The following is a 15,486-nucleotide window of genomic DNA, read 5'->3' as shown; positions in this document are numbered from 1 at the left end:
TTCTAGATATGTACTACCAGACCCCTTAGAAGCTGAAGCTTGACTCAATATTATGCTAATTCAAAGTTTCTTGTAGTCTGTCCTAAGCAGAGCTGTGAATTGGCATCTCAGAGTAACATGAGCAAACTGCTCTTCTCTCACATCATTTAAGTTCTGATACTCAAATATATGACAATGTTATCTTACTATTTGACAGTAATGAATTAACACCTGGACATTGGGTGTGACCCCTTCCTTGTCCTCTGTGCTCCCCTGACTCCTTGGAGCTGTTTCACTGTTTATAAATATTGGATAGTTCATGGAGGCAGGCCTCCTAATTCTCATTTCACAGTCAAAGAACTCCTGTGCAGTATGGCATGGCAGGTTATAGGTACAGCAGCGAATTCCACAAGGTGTTTCAGTGCCCTGGAGTCCTACCTGCAAACCTGTTGGTTACTCATTAATCATTGCTCCTTCCACTGCTGTCAGAATGGTTCTGGGCTTGTCTGGGGGGGTTGTTGTTGGATTGGGGATTTTTTTGTTGGTGTTTGTTTGTTTTTTCTTTCAAGGCTGATGTGTTTCAAAAAAAAGTTTCAGGAAGGAAGGAAGGAAGGAAGGAAGGAAGGAAGGAAGGAAGGAAGGAAGGAAGGAAGGAAGGAAGGAAGGAAGGAAGGAAGGAAGGAAGGAAGGAAGGAAGGAAGGAAGGAAGGAAGGAAGGAAGGAAGGAAGGAAGGAAGGAAGGAAGGAAGGAAGGAAGGAAGGAAGGAAGGAAGGAAGGAAGGAAGGAAGGAAGGAAGGAAGGAAGGAAGGAAGGAAGGAAGGAAGGAAGGAAGGAAGGAAGGAAGGAAGGAAGGAAGGAAGGAAGGAAGGAAGGAAGGAAGGAAGGAAGGAAGGAAGGAAGGAAGGAAGGAAGGAAGGAAGGAAGGAAGGAAGGAAGGAAGGAAGGAAGGAAGGAAGGAAGGAAGGAAGGAAGGAAGGAAGGAAGGAAGGAAGGAAGGAAGGAAGGAAGGAAGGAAGGAAGGAAGGAAGGAAGGAAGGAAGGAAGGAAGGAAGGAAGGAAGGATCCATAAACATCTTTTAAAACCCCATTCCTTTTGCAGCTGTTCCATCTTTATTATCTTCTTGTACATGCTCCATTCTGAAGCTTCTCTCTCTAAACAGCTCCACGAGCCCAAGTGTCCCCTCTCAGATTGCTCTAACAATGTCGTCTTTCTCTCAGGCTGGCTCTGGGCCAGTCCAGCTTCTTAGTTCAGCTTTTTCTGTTCCAGTATAATGGGTAAGATAAGCCATTATCAGTCTCCTTACAGCAAAGTCTTCACAAATTCTATTACTTTGGAAGGACTTCATCTCCCTGCTGTCTCACATAAAGTTATGGAGACTAGTTTGGCTAAAAAATATTCCCCAAGCACACATTGCATGGCACATTACACAAAAGCACTGCCTGTTTACAAACATTTTAATTAGAGATAATGACAAGAAAAGCCACGTTCCAGAAATGCGCATATGCAAGTGTAACACAGTCTGCCGAATATGAATAAATTCTTTCTAGGTTTAGTACAAGGGCTCTTAAATTCTCTATCTTTGTACAGACACAAAAATATTGCAGCTCTTTCCTACACAAAGGAGGTCTTCCAGATCTGCTGCTACCCTCGCCCTGCAGCAATAGGTCCTTATCTACCAAAGCCCTACATATGCTGAGCAAAACCTACCAAGACAAGGCTATGAAACGATTTCTTATGCAAGTTCCAAAACGCTCTGTCTGCCAGGAAACAGTATCTGCTGTTGAATATACCTTCAGGGAAATATGTTAACTCTTATTGAACTGATAGATACAGTCAAATGAAAAAGTTGGTTTTTGGCATAGGGGACATTTGTATGGTGTAAAACAGAAGTAGCAAACTCCACAGGATGAAAAAGGTGTTTGGTGGCTGTGAAGCAGAAGGGGATGTTTGCAAGAGGTGAGAAGGTAGCTAACCCCTGTGTTTCAAAGAAATAGAAACAGGTATTTATCACATCTAGATTACTGAAAATTACAGTAGGAAGTAAAATCAGTGTCTTGATGGATTCCTTGATTTTAATATCTCCTATTTCAAAAGTAAGCCTGGATTGCAACAAGACACCCTCCACTCAACACTGATTTGTTATGATGACAATTGTTTGCTTTAGGGAGTGTATCAGGTGCATAACCAAGCCAGGTTTGCCTCCACACATTCCATGAAGGTATACAGTGTTCTGAATAAGGAGCATATATTTTCACTGACATGGGAAAAGAATTATGTGAGGAAAAAAGCATGCAAAGGAGCCTGGGAACGCCATATATTTCCCACAGCCACCTCCTGGTTAATTCCACAGAAGGTGGTGCTAGTGGAAGATTGCATTCTGCCTCTTTTTATTTATTCCTTTACTTAGTATTCTCTTGTTTGAGTTTAAAGCTGTTTAGAGCTACTACTCTTTGGAGAAACAGCAGTTATTTTGTTAAATTAAAAGAAAAAAAAGACAACTCTTATTTCCCATTAAAACTTCTTTTTTTTCAAAGTAAAGAAATGCTTCCTAAGTATATTAAATCTATAGAGTGAATGCCTCAGAAATGCAGTCTCATGATCTATAAGCCTCACTGGAATGATTGTTCCAAACTCCTTGGGTTTAGAACTAAAAATAAAGATTGTAATGGAAAAGCAGCATGCATTATGATTTGTTGCTTTCCAGCTGTGCTAGTGACAATTCTTCAGTCATTCGAAACATTTTTGCCTGACAGGATTCTCGTTTTTGCAATTGGAGGGTGTGTTTGGGGATGAACTCTGCAGGTCTTGTGCTCCTCTCTGCTGAACAGATCAGTGCAGCATGATTTTATTATTTCTGCAGATCTGCCTTCATGGTCCAGTTTGTCACGGTCAAGGTCTTGAAGAAAAATATAGTGGGAATTAAAATGATTGGAGTGGGACGAGAGAGCAGTAGCCATACAAGACTGTCTGCCATCCTTTATAGACTGTGGAGAGTAAAAAAACATGAAAAGACAAGACATAATATTGTTGCATAAGCCAATATCCAAAATGACACCTAGCAAACAGGAAAACAGGACAGATGTGTAAGAGAGTAATACTGGTGCTCTTCCATAAATCCTTACAATACTGCACTGAATTTTTTAAATTTATCTTTCCTCACATGCCTTTAACTCTGCCAAATGCTTCCTTTGATTGCACATTTTTGTTATAAATGTTCCATGGCAAAAGTCAGCTACTTTCTATTTTCACAACTAAGCTTTACCCTGTGATTCAGAAAATGGCTAGTTATTTTTGGACCAGACCTGGCTGCTACTGCAAGGGGGAACAGATTAACTTCTGAGATTTTATCCAGTGGAAATCTTTTCACAGGCACAGCTCCAGCTAAAGCAAAGGTGTGTCAGCCACTGACAGGCTCCAGTCCTAATCCAGAGCTGAGAGGATGATTCTGAGAGTGGTTCACTGACTTACAGTATCCAAACCAACAGAATGGCAGGAAAAATGCTGCAACTACACTATACACAATATTCATAAAAGATAAACATCATTTGCTATTTAAAGCATGCTCAAACCTTGTTATCAAAAGATCATTTTACCAAGAAGCTCCATGGTAAATTAAGTAACACTACAGTGCAACAAATAATACATTTTGTTCTACATGCATCATCATAAATGTGATATGAAATTTCTTCAAACCCCTTTTTACAAAGGCTCACTGATGTAATGGAGCTTGGATGGCTGATATGACAGTGCAAATATGCAGAGTTAAAATGTGAAGCCATGGCCTCAGTATCCTGTGCTTATCTGGTATTAGCAACAACCACAAAACCTTAATGAAAGTCCTAAGAGCACTTAAAACCCCCATTATTTTAGTAGAAACTTTCCTGAGGCATAAAGCTAAACACAAGTTATTTAGCTGGCTATCACACTGTAGAATGAGTGATTTTCTTTGTCCACTTGAAAATCTCTCGTCAGTGTGAACAAGGGTTCCCCACGAGGATCATGGTTCTCAAATGCTCTTTTCCACAGTCTTGAACAGCAAGTTTGCTTTTTCAATTCAAATTTTAGAATGGTGCAAATCTATGTGCTTATAGCTAGATACATCATGGGGCAAAAAAAAAACGCTTGCCACAGAAGTGTGTTTGATGTTAATTTTGTTTGCTAGATCCTCAGGGAAGGCTATTTCAAAACAGTGCTGTTTTCAATAAAACATCAAAGCTTTTTCATTCCTTCAAAATGACTCTCTTATTGAAAAGCTGTAATAGCTTGGTTAAGGTTTATGTGAATGTGTGTATCTACCTTGCAGCACACAAATAACTGACAAGTATCAGTTTGTAGTCCCAGATGTTATATACTACGTTACCAAATCCCAATCAGAATCACCTTTTTTATTCTAGTAGCCTATTCTTCATCCGTAAATGTTGTAAACCACAGAAGTTTTCCCATTTTTAGAAATCTAATCAGGTCTAAATTATTTCACTGGGTTTTTTTCTTTAGTTTTATGATCTAATCTACAGCATTGTCTGCTGGGACAAATTATTTTTCAATGTCAAAAAAGAAAGTAGTGTAGTATTTATTTTCAAAGATGATTTTTTTTTTTTTTTTTGCTAAACAAAGGCCAAGGATATATAGTTAAATGTGATCAGTTTGGGGAGGTGAGGGGCCCTTGCAGTTGCATTTTTGAGAAAATGTTTCCATAGGACAGTTGTCTAAGTATATAACCTACAAAACATAGACACCAGGAAACTCCACTAATTCAGATACTTCTTTTCCAGGATGATAAACCATGCTGAGTTGAGGGGGATATCTATACCTGATCATTACTTTCATAGATGTTCAACTGAGCAACTAAATATGATTGTCATACTCCCATAGCTACACCTCATCAATAGATAAAGACTATACTACTTTATTATATTTCTCAAATTAACAGATTAATCAGAACATTTCTTTTCTCATTTAGTAGAAAATTCATCTACAGCCCACAAGCAGACTCCAGCTGGGCCTCCACTCAGTGGCATGAACTGACAGCTATTTCATTTTGCTTAAACGTGAAGTTGAGCTGCTTTTTTCTCTTGTGGAGGGGGATGTGTTATAATCTTACTAACATTGTGTCAGTGACTGTGCATTTATGTTGTTAAAAGGTCAGTTTCTAGGATTACTTTTCAAAATGTTTTTGTGAGAGGATTTGGTGTAGTCTTGTAAACCATTCCTGAATTCAAAGGAGGATATTATCAAGGTAGCAAATATCTTTATTTATATGGAAAACTTCATCCTATAAAGCAGCTGCTTATGCTAAAAAGGTCATCTCTGACTTTCTTTCTTCCGCCCTGATATGACTGCAGAGCTGATCTTCATTTGATTACTGTAATGTACAGAGTCACCATTTTGTCAAATACCTGGATATATTCAGGAGGGAAATCTCCCTGGAACTTTTAACTGATTGCTGCAAAAATAAGAGATTTTAATCCTGCAATCTCCATCCTCTAAAATTCAGGATATCTGATCTGGGTACCAGCTGTCTCTTTTCAATGAGACAATCATTTGGGATACAATTTTCTGTAGTTCTATACAACTACCAATTATTCACCACCACAATGGGCCATTAGACACCCATCAGTCAGTGATTCATGTCTGCTAGTTATTTTAGATATCTAAAAATTTGAAATTTTAAAAAAAGTAGGATTAAAAAAAATAAATAAAAACTTTCTCAATCTACTTCCAGAAAAAAGAAAAAAACTTTGGTAAAAACATGCACTGAAATTTTCTAGAAGTCACATCAAGATGAAGCAAAGCACTGTGCCTTGACAGAAACCAATCCTGCAATATAGCCAAAGAGAACATTTTTTACACAGGAGCGAGATATTTGGGGGGGGGGGGGGGGGGTTTGAAAAAAAAGTTTATATATTTTATAAACTGTCACTAAACATTTCAGGCTGTGGCAGTACATGTGGCTCTAGTGTATGTATGTGTGTAAATATACCAACAGTTGGTTTCTCCTGTCCCCAGCAGGCCTAATCCAAATCATTGCATAATTGTGTCTGAGAACATGCTGCCAGTTCTGTCTGCACAGACCCATCAGAGGACATTAGGAAATCTGATATTTTGCACAAGCATTTCTCAAGCTATTTTTATCTCATTTACTGCCATCTCAGAGAGATTCAGCTGTTCACATCTCCTGCTTATTAGCTTCAACACAAAGCTGTACTGACACAAATATATGGGTAATGTACCTAAGGAAAAAAAGTAGCTCAAAGCATTACCTTTTCCAATTCTCATCTCTTTCATGCAGCTCAAAGGAAACACTTGGAAACACTGATAACCCTAGCTTTGAAAAGATCATTTGAATGAAGCTGGTACCAGGCACCCCCTGACACATACTGAAAAGCAGATTACCTCTCCAAACAGCTACCCACTCTTTATTTTTAATCATTACCAAATCAGGTTTCAAAGAAAGCTCCTCACTAGGCATGAATTTGTTATGGATATTTTTGTTCTTGTTCTTAAAGGAGTAGGTCATTTTCATCCTGACTGCCTTAGGAAAAAAAATAAAGAAATAGCTTTTAAAAATAGGTAGAACCCCAAATCTCAGAATTGGAATAAGTATATTTAATCAATCTTTCTACTGGACCAGATCCAATTATTTTTAAGCCTTTTTTTGTCATCAGTAAATTGATTTTAAAACTGCTACTCTATACAGTGATAGCAAATCCATCTTTTAAGGATTGATTTATATTGTGTTTGAACCAGATCAAGATAAAAATAGAGATATTAGTTATAATGAGAGCTCTAGTACTTTCTGAATGGACTCATCTGAGTGACTTGCTAATAAAAAATGGTAAACAGAGAAGCCAGTTTGCAGTAGACTCCACATTTAAATTTTTGTCTTTTCTAACATGCTCAAACTAAGGAGAAAAAAGATCCCACTTAAAAAAATCTCAGGAAAATCTTGTGTGGTATGTGAGGGGATATTTGTCATTCATTTCTTTACATGATTATGAAAACCCATCCACAAATGCTTTCACAGGGATCTAAAATAGATAATATTTTTTTTGTGGTTGAAATTCTTGTGGAATTTAAAGAGCATCATATACAATCTCTTCAGGAGCTAAGATGTGTTCAAATAGCTGTGTTTTGCAAAATGCCATATATTATGTATATAATATATAATCACCATATTTTTTTCTTCAAATGTATATAAAATAGCAACATCCTTTGTTCATTTGATGAGATCATTTAATACTGAGAATAAGAAGTCATCAACTGCTAGGCAGTTCTTAGTTTTTTGAAATAGACTTGACTAAACTCTCAGGTAAATTTGTTTTTTAAGGTAGATTTGGGAATATAAAATCTTCATGCAGCTCAGAAGGGATCCAAAAATCCTTATAAAATTATTTTTACTGGAGAAATTATTTAGAATGCTCAGCTGTGAGGCTGGTTCAGTTATCTGAAAAGTCACTTTTCCTTCTGATAGCATTAATTGCTTGAGGGCTGTGATAGATAGGGAGAAGTCAGATTGTTAAAATTTAACTGCAAGAGAGCAGGAACATTACATCTGCCAAGGAGCTAATGAGTAGCTGAATGATCAGAAAAGGCAGCACTGACATTCATGCAATAAAACCAGAAGAGATGAAGTCAAATTATGAGTCCTTCAGAGTAAATATCTTATTTTCCCCAGTGTATTAGAGCTAGCAATTAAACAACTGGTATTTCCAATATTAGATTTTATCTTTGACCATATGGTACAGCTTACAGAAGTAATTTGGGCAGAACCTGATGTGAGTTTTTTATGTGCTTGCTAAGTTTTTTCTTGGTACAAGCAGATGCCAACATTAGAAACATATCACTGGGTACTATTAGAGTAGGTACATTAGCTAGACATTAAAAAAATGAGCCAGTCTATATTTTCCTCAATGAATAAATATGCAATTCGAACTGCTTTAAATTCATAGGTCTAAGCCACTGGCCTTTATATATGATACTGATAAAGGACATATGTCAGGGCCTGCAGTGAACAGTGGAAACCTGCTGACTGTGATTTGGGGGTGGATGGGCGACAGCTCAGGTGGAAAAGCAAGAGGCTGCTTTCAGAGAGAAGGAAATCTCAGCCCTGCCTGAGACACTGCTGTGCAATGCTGGCAGAAGTAGGAATGAGTTGTTGCACAGGGTGAAGCCAAAAGAGGATCTATAGTTAGATCAGAAAAAAATTTTACTGAAGTTTGTTGCAAGATGACATGACTTTCACCACCTTATAACTAGTAATTACCAGTTTCTCTGAAAAAGCAAAGCAAATCTGATGTTGGATTTCATAGGGTGGAAATGTTTGCAGTGCTTTCTTTGATGCTGCGGTATGGAGCAGTGCTCGCTCCTGAGCACAGGTGGATTAACTCAGAGCAGCTGATGCAGCCTCTGGCCCCTCTGCAGATACTAAATATAGTGCCATGCATGAGAGTCTGGATCCAGAGCTACTAAATTCTACAGGAGCCATTCCTTTCTCTGCAGGGAAACTGAACTAGTGCTCTGGGTTTGTGTGCTACCCCCCTAGGAAGGACTTGGGAAAATGCCTCCCTGTGTCCCTGGCTCCTGCTGCTTACCAAACACACTCCATCAAACCTCAGCGTGGCAGCTACAGAAATCAGCGCTTCAGGCACTGCCTGTGGGCAAGGAAGCAGGAACAGCCTCACTTACACAGTCCAAACCTTAATGTCACCGGGCTTTCTTCCATGCCCAGCTCCGTGCTGGCTGCACATCCACCTGCGCAGGGGAGGGAGCAGGCACGCTGTGCAGGGCTGGAGGGGGCAGGAGGGGCTGCCTGCTGATTCCTTGCTGCTGCACCAGCTGCTGCACCAGGGATGAGAGCTGCTTGCCCCCACAGTTAAGGTGCCAGCTAAGCATGGGTAACTGCAGCAGTAATGATTAATTTTTGCAGCAGCATCCAGTGTTCAGCTGACATTGTTCTAATGTGATAGGAAATATATAAACACCTGGGAGGCAAAGATCTTCATTACATTAACTGGCTGCCATTTTGCAATCCCTTGTTATGACAGCTGGCAAAACAGCCCTTTCTTTGGTAAATGGTATTAGAGGGTTATATACTTAATTCACTATCATTTTGTTATGGTACTTCTAGTAGGTAGATTTAGGATATAAAGGGATAATTGTCAGAGAGAGTTTTAACATACACTGCTCATTTAAAATCTAAATGAAAGATACAATTTTCCATCAAACAAAAAACATCAAGCATAATGTAGAAAATATTTCCCTTTTATTACAAGCTAAATGATCTAGTCTGTGTGTAAGCCAAGAAATTTTATAGCTGTTTCTCTTCATGCAGGTCATAAATGTCCTGTTTATATAAGCACATTATGGAGGTATTTATGTAAAAACGGCATCAAAATCTTTAAAAAAAGACACTGAAAATCTGAAATGTTATATTACAAATCTGTATTGATTCCCATTAAAAAAAAAAAGTTATATTGGGAAAACCAGAGAAAATTATTAAACTTTGACTCAAAAGTATTAGCCACACAAACTAACACAAAGCAAAAAGTTACCTTCTATCAGCCAATGTGTAAAGACAGTCATCTGCATGCCCTTAGCAAATTTAAATTGGCCAGGTTCTTTGTGTCTGAAAGCCATGGTAACTGAAATTACCTGACATTTTCTGTAAGCTAAATAAGGCAGTCCTGCTAAGTCTGAGTTAAGAGCAATGGGTCCTTGGGAGATTCAGGAAACTCTACTACCTAATTTCTATTTCTAAATTGCCAGTGGCTCCAGCAAAGATAAGGGTGGGGCCAATGGATGGGGCTTGGGGACAAGGAGGTGGCCAGGGTGGGGGTAAAATTAGATTCTCTTAACACTCATTTCTGGAGTGCACAGATGATGTGTGTATGCAATTGCAGGTGGATTTTTTTTTTTGTTACCTTTTTTGTTTCTGATCTTTAAGTCTGTGTTCTTTAGTCAAAATACTCAGCCCTAAGAGCTGAAAGAATTTTATTTTTCCAATTTGCTTTCTTTTTCCAGCTGCATTTCATCACTATCTCCTATGCCAAAAATGTTTGTTGCCTCATTGCATCCTCAAACTAAGTTCTTAAGAATTTTTCAGCATCTTGTATGGTCAGCTTGCTTCTTGAGAGAACTAGGAAACATACAAGTTACAATGACAGGAGGTCTGTGCAAGTGCACAGAATTTACTGGGATAATTAGGCATAGAAGCCCTTTTCACAAATGAGAACTAGAATTTATGACATTCAGCCTAGCAGCACAGAAATGGTGATTCAGACTACATGCTACATTCTTTGTTAATTTCCATGAAGGCAATACTTTCCAAACAACTTCTTTTATATCAACAATTGTTAAAACATCACATGCCTATACTAATTGAAAAACATGTCTAGTCCCCAATTAACAAGTTTTCATTAGAATGTTTAGTGAATTGAGCTAGAGGAAAACTCCAGTTGGCTCTAATGGGCCCTAGGATGAGCAGTGGGGTTGATCTAGGCCATCTCCCTCCCAACATCAGCAACTTTGTAATTCTCTTAATCTGATAGGGAAATATCTGCCCTGCCATTTAAATTCTGCAATGCTTCTGAAAGGTGCCAGCTGACAGCAGTTCTTAAGCAGAGACCTACAGTTAGGCTTATTAGCACTCAATATTTTCTTGCAGCCATGGTTATCCTAACAAATCAAGCAGCGTGGGCTCCCCAAAGCAAGACAGCACTTCTCAGCAGTGAGAGTGAACAAACCCTACAAAGAACAGCATTGCAGAAAACATTTGTTTTGCCACTGGGGACAAGCTAGCAAAGGAATGCAATGGGTTGACCCTGTCTGGAGTACAGGTGCTCCCCAAATGTGCTCTGTCACTCCCCTCCTCAGTTGGGCATGGGAGAAGAAATAGAATGAAAGGCTCAGAGGTTCTCTCCCTCATAAGTGTAGGGAGTGACCACTCATCAATTGCTTTCAGAGGTAGGAAAGACTCAGTTTGGGGAATTTAATTTATTACCAATCAAATCAGAGTTGGATAATGAGAGATAAACCCAAAACTTTAAAATCCTTTTCCCCCACCCGTCCCTTCTTCCCGGGCTTTACTCTATTTTCATGTTCTCTACCTCTTCCCCACCCAGATGAGCAGGAGGATGGGAATGGGGTTTATGGTCAGTTCATCACACGTTGTCTCTCTCTGCCGCTGCTTCCTCCACACAGAGGGCTCTTCACACTCTTCCTCTTCTCCAGCATGGGGTGCCTCTCACATGAGACCATCCCCCATGAGCTTCTGCAATGGACAGCTCTTCACAACTGCTCCAGTTGGGAACCTTGGAGTGATTCAGTCCTTCAGGAGCAGATTGTGTAGTGTGGGTCCCTCACAGGGTCCCAAGTCCTGCCAGCAAACCTGCTCCAGCATGGGCCCCTCTGCAGGGGACCCCAGGCAGGCAAAGCACAGGGGTGACAGCCCCCCTGGGCACATCCCCCTGCTCCATGGGCTGCATGTGGATATCTGTTCCATCAGGGATGGCCGTGGCTGCAGGGACTGCTGGTTCTCTAACCTCAGCTTTCTCAGCATATGCAGGCAATGCTAAAATGTACCCAAACTGAAACAGAAAAACAAAGGCATCATTTTCCTTATCCATTTCATTCTACAGGGGCTATGCATTCTCCTCCCTTTTTGTTCTCCTGAGTTCCTTTACAACCTTTACAAGTTTAGGCTGGAGGAAATAGGAGAAGAATGGTTTCTAGTGTTATTTCCTGGAGATAAAGATCATGTCTAAAGTGTGAGACAGATAAAAGTGGTCAGCTTTAAAACATTGATTTAAAACATCTTAAGCATGGAGCAGGTTGGGTGTTTTGGATGGAGCCACTGAATTTCATACTATATAAAATGTTTGAGGCATATTATTTAGTGCTGTATCACAGCACAACACACCTTGCTACCCATGCCATCACCTGGGAGATGACTGAGCTGAAAGCTCTTTAAAATGTTACAGCTGAGGCTGGATTTCACAATACAGCTCTGAGGAGTTTGCAAGGCAGGAGCCACACAAAACTCCTTCCTTGCTGAGCCAAACAGGATCTCACCCTGACCAGCATGGAGATTCCTCCAGCCATTCCCACCTCACCTGCTCAAAGCTGGTTCCCATGAAAGCTTCACTGAATGGCTGGTACCTAATTTCCTTAAACAGAAGTTGGTAGAAACTTCATATCTGGGGTTTTGATAATCAGTCCAAGGCACTCACAATGCAAACCCCAAACCAGAAACTTGATCTGAAGTGCAGCTCCTTTCAGGCAGTAGATGACCCTAGCTACTCTTACCTTGAACAGTGCATAAAATGAAATATGTTTTCAACTGAAAATAACTGAAATACTCAAAAATCCCTTTTTAATAAACATTGTTACTTTCATTTAGGCCAGAACTTACAAGAACCTGTGGTTTTTATGAAAAGTCACATGGAAGATTTAGACTTTTATTTCAAATGTAATTTTCAGACTGTGCTATATATTTATTTTTGATCTGAAGTGCAGCTCCTTTCAGGCAGTAGATGACCCTAGCTACTCTTACCTTGAACAGTGTATAAAATGAAATATGTTTTCCACTGAAAATAACTGAAATACTCAAAAATCCCTGCAATGTCTTTTCAGGTTTAATGAGCCTTCTCTATGCACTTTCTTTTAACATTTCTTTCCCTTGAAGAACAAAGTTATTAGACAATGGTGTAATGCACTGTACATATTTGCATGCAATATCCCTCTAGTATTGTAAGCTGTCTGTCTCTGCCTCATCTATATTTTTTCCACAACACAACAATATTCAGAGCCCCTATCTACATATTTTCATCAGTCCATTGTTCATTAAGTCACAAACATGTAAAGTTTTGATCAGTTTTGAAACAAAACCAGGGATATTTTAAGCTAATTTTCCTGCAAGATTTCCAGCACTTCATTGACAAACCAGGTGGGTGGCTGCACAAACAGGTGAGAAACTCACTTTAACAATCAATGAAATCTGCCCCTTCCCTCATTTTTTAATTCTAATGCTGACACAGATGTCATATTCCTGAATTAAAACACAGGTGGACAATTTAAACATGATGGTAAGTGTATCTATACCAGCATAGATCTTATTTTGTACACCTTAGGAAGGGAACCCAGCTGATAATACTTATTCCACATGCTTAGTCCTAAGGGTTTAGGACAGAGTGATCACTGCAGCACAGACTAGACAAAGCAGCCACATTGGAATGAACTGTTCAAAGAATAAAAGTATCTCAGTGCAAACTCAGCTATCCTGCTTCTCCAACACATTTTTCAGCTTATATTTATCTATATTCTATCATGTCTGTATCAATACAAATACTGGTGTTAAACAGTTTAAGGTTAATGATAGGTATATGCTAAATTCTGTGTTATAGAATAAATAGTAGGGAAAAGACTTTTCTAGTTTAAATGAAATAGGACTGACTGTAGTATGGATACAGGAACAGCACTGCTGGACTCTTCTTCTAGAACCAAACAGGATTGCTAGGGCAGAATTTTAATTGAAACAAAGAATGAAAGATTAATTGATGTGCTTTGCATTCAGGATAACTCAGTATTTAAACCCACGTTCTGAAATAATTTTATGCTTCAATTTCCAGGATGGAACAAAGGCCATGCAAGTGAAATATAGGCTAACACATAGCTAGGACAAAACATCTGTGGCAAAATGTGGGGAGGGGAAAATTAAACAAATCCATTTGTATTATGCCACAGGGAATAAACATTGACACAAGACTGCAGAAAGAGAAAAGGATGTTTGTAACAGTGAAATATAATCCCTTCCCTAAGATGAAATTCTGCTTTTGTTTGCAAAAGTCAGGTGGGATTCTCTTTCCTATAAATGAGAACAAATGATTTGATAATGAGCATTTTGTCTTCATTTCTAATGCATCTCAGGTGAGCCCTGCTCTTGCCAAGAACATAATTTGTCACCACAAATCTGTGGATATTCTGATTTCCTTGGGTGATGAGCAGGATCTGGATGAATGTATTCATATGAATATGCTAGTGTAATATATCATAGAGTACCATTGGCACTGGTAAGGCTCATTATTCAGAGAGCAACACTGGCCAGCAGATCTGTGGGGAACATTGAGTATTTTATTTTTGTTAACTTTAAAACTTGACAAGGAAACAATATTTTTCATTAGGAAGGGAAATTAAAGATGTGTATAACAAGCTGCAGATTCTGCTAAGTTTTTTCAACCTCTTGGAAAAGTTTTACATTATTTCTGATTGTTAGGTAAGTATATGAGGAGAGGTAAACTATGAAGTGCTGTTACAGTAGCCCAAACCTAAGCAAATGGATATTAATTCATGAAGTATGATGAACACAGCAACCCATTTTATTTGCAGCAGTGATAGAGTGAGATTAATGTGAAAAAGAAATAATACTATGACTTCAAAATAATAGAACCCTTTTGTGTTTTGGCAGATTAATTTAAATGTCTTACAGAGGGACTGTATGTCAGATTTGAAAGAGTGGATATATTGGTATGAGCAAAGAAAATCCACACACATGAGTTAAATTTCCTTCAATACAGATGAGCACAAATGGCCTATTTTTGCTCTGTTCTTGAGAGAAAATTTGCTGACCTCGCTTTACACTTAATGTGATATTCCAGAAAATTTCGCTAGGTGAAGCCATCCTGATTTTAGACTGTGGACATTTGTAATAGTAATTAAATAGTGATTAAAATAAAGCAGGGGTCAAAATAAGGCAAAGAATCAGATAAGTTTATTAAGATCAGAATGGCTTCTCTGAACCATTTGCTTAAATATTCTGCCACACATCTATCTCAGAAATCTTCACCCTTCTGGAATAGCCTGGCTTGAAATTTTTCACTGAAATGCTTCTTTATAAAAATTGTTACTTTCATTTAGACCAGAACTTACAAGAACCTGTGGTGTTTATGAAAAGTCACACAGAAGATTTAGACTTTTATTTCAAATGTAATTTTCAGGCAGTGCTATATATTTATTTCTCATATAAACATGATGATCTTTCTGCTGGATTCTTACAGATATTTTGAAGATGACTGCTGGTCAGTTCTTCTTTCAAAACTTTTTCTGTAGTTCAGTATCTATCTCCTGTTGTTTACAGAGAAACAGCCTACACAAAAGAAAAAAGCCAGTTAAGTATAAGGATGGAAGCCAATCCCACCACATGCAGAAAACCAATTCCTAACACTTCCCTTGTGCAGCATGTGGTGAATAGAATAGGAATATACCATGGGATAAACAGCTCTCTCATTGATCTGTTGTTGGAGTCACAGTTCAATACCTAAATAAATCATTGTAGGAGTAGAAATCCTTAAGTCTGCTTTTATATGAGTATTGCTTGGATTAATTAATGTCTGATAAAATGCAACTTCTTCTTGGAGCTTTCCTGTGACTGCAGTGCCCATAGTATCTCTCTCCAGGGGAATCTTTTGTTTCTGGTATCATAATTGATCTCACCCTGTGGGGTCCCCAATGG

Source organism: Fringilla coelebs (genome assembly GCF_963513975.1).
Source record: "Fringilla coelebs genome assembly, chromosome: 6".
In the NCBI taxonomy this organism is placed as follows: domain Eukaryota; kingdom Metazoa; phylum Chordata; class Aves; order Passeriformes; family Fringillidae; genus Fringilla; species Fringilla coelebs.
The sequence above is the reverse complement of the archived record's forward strand: the minus strand, read 5'-3'. Positions refer to the sequence as shown.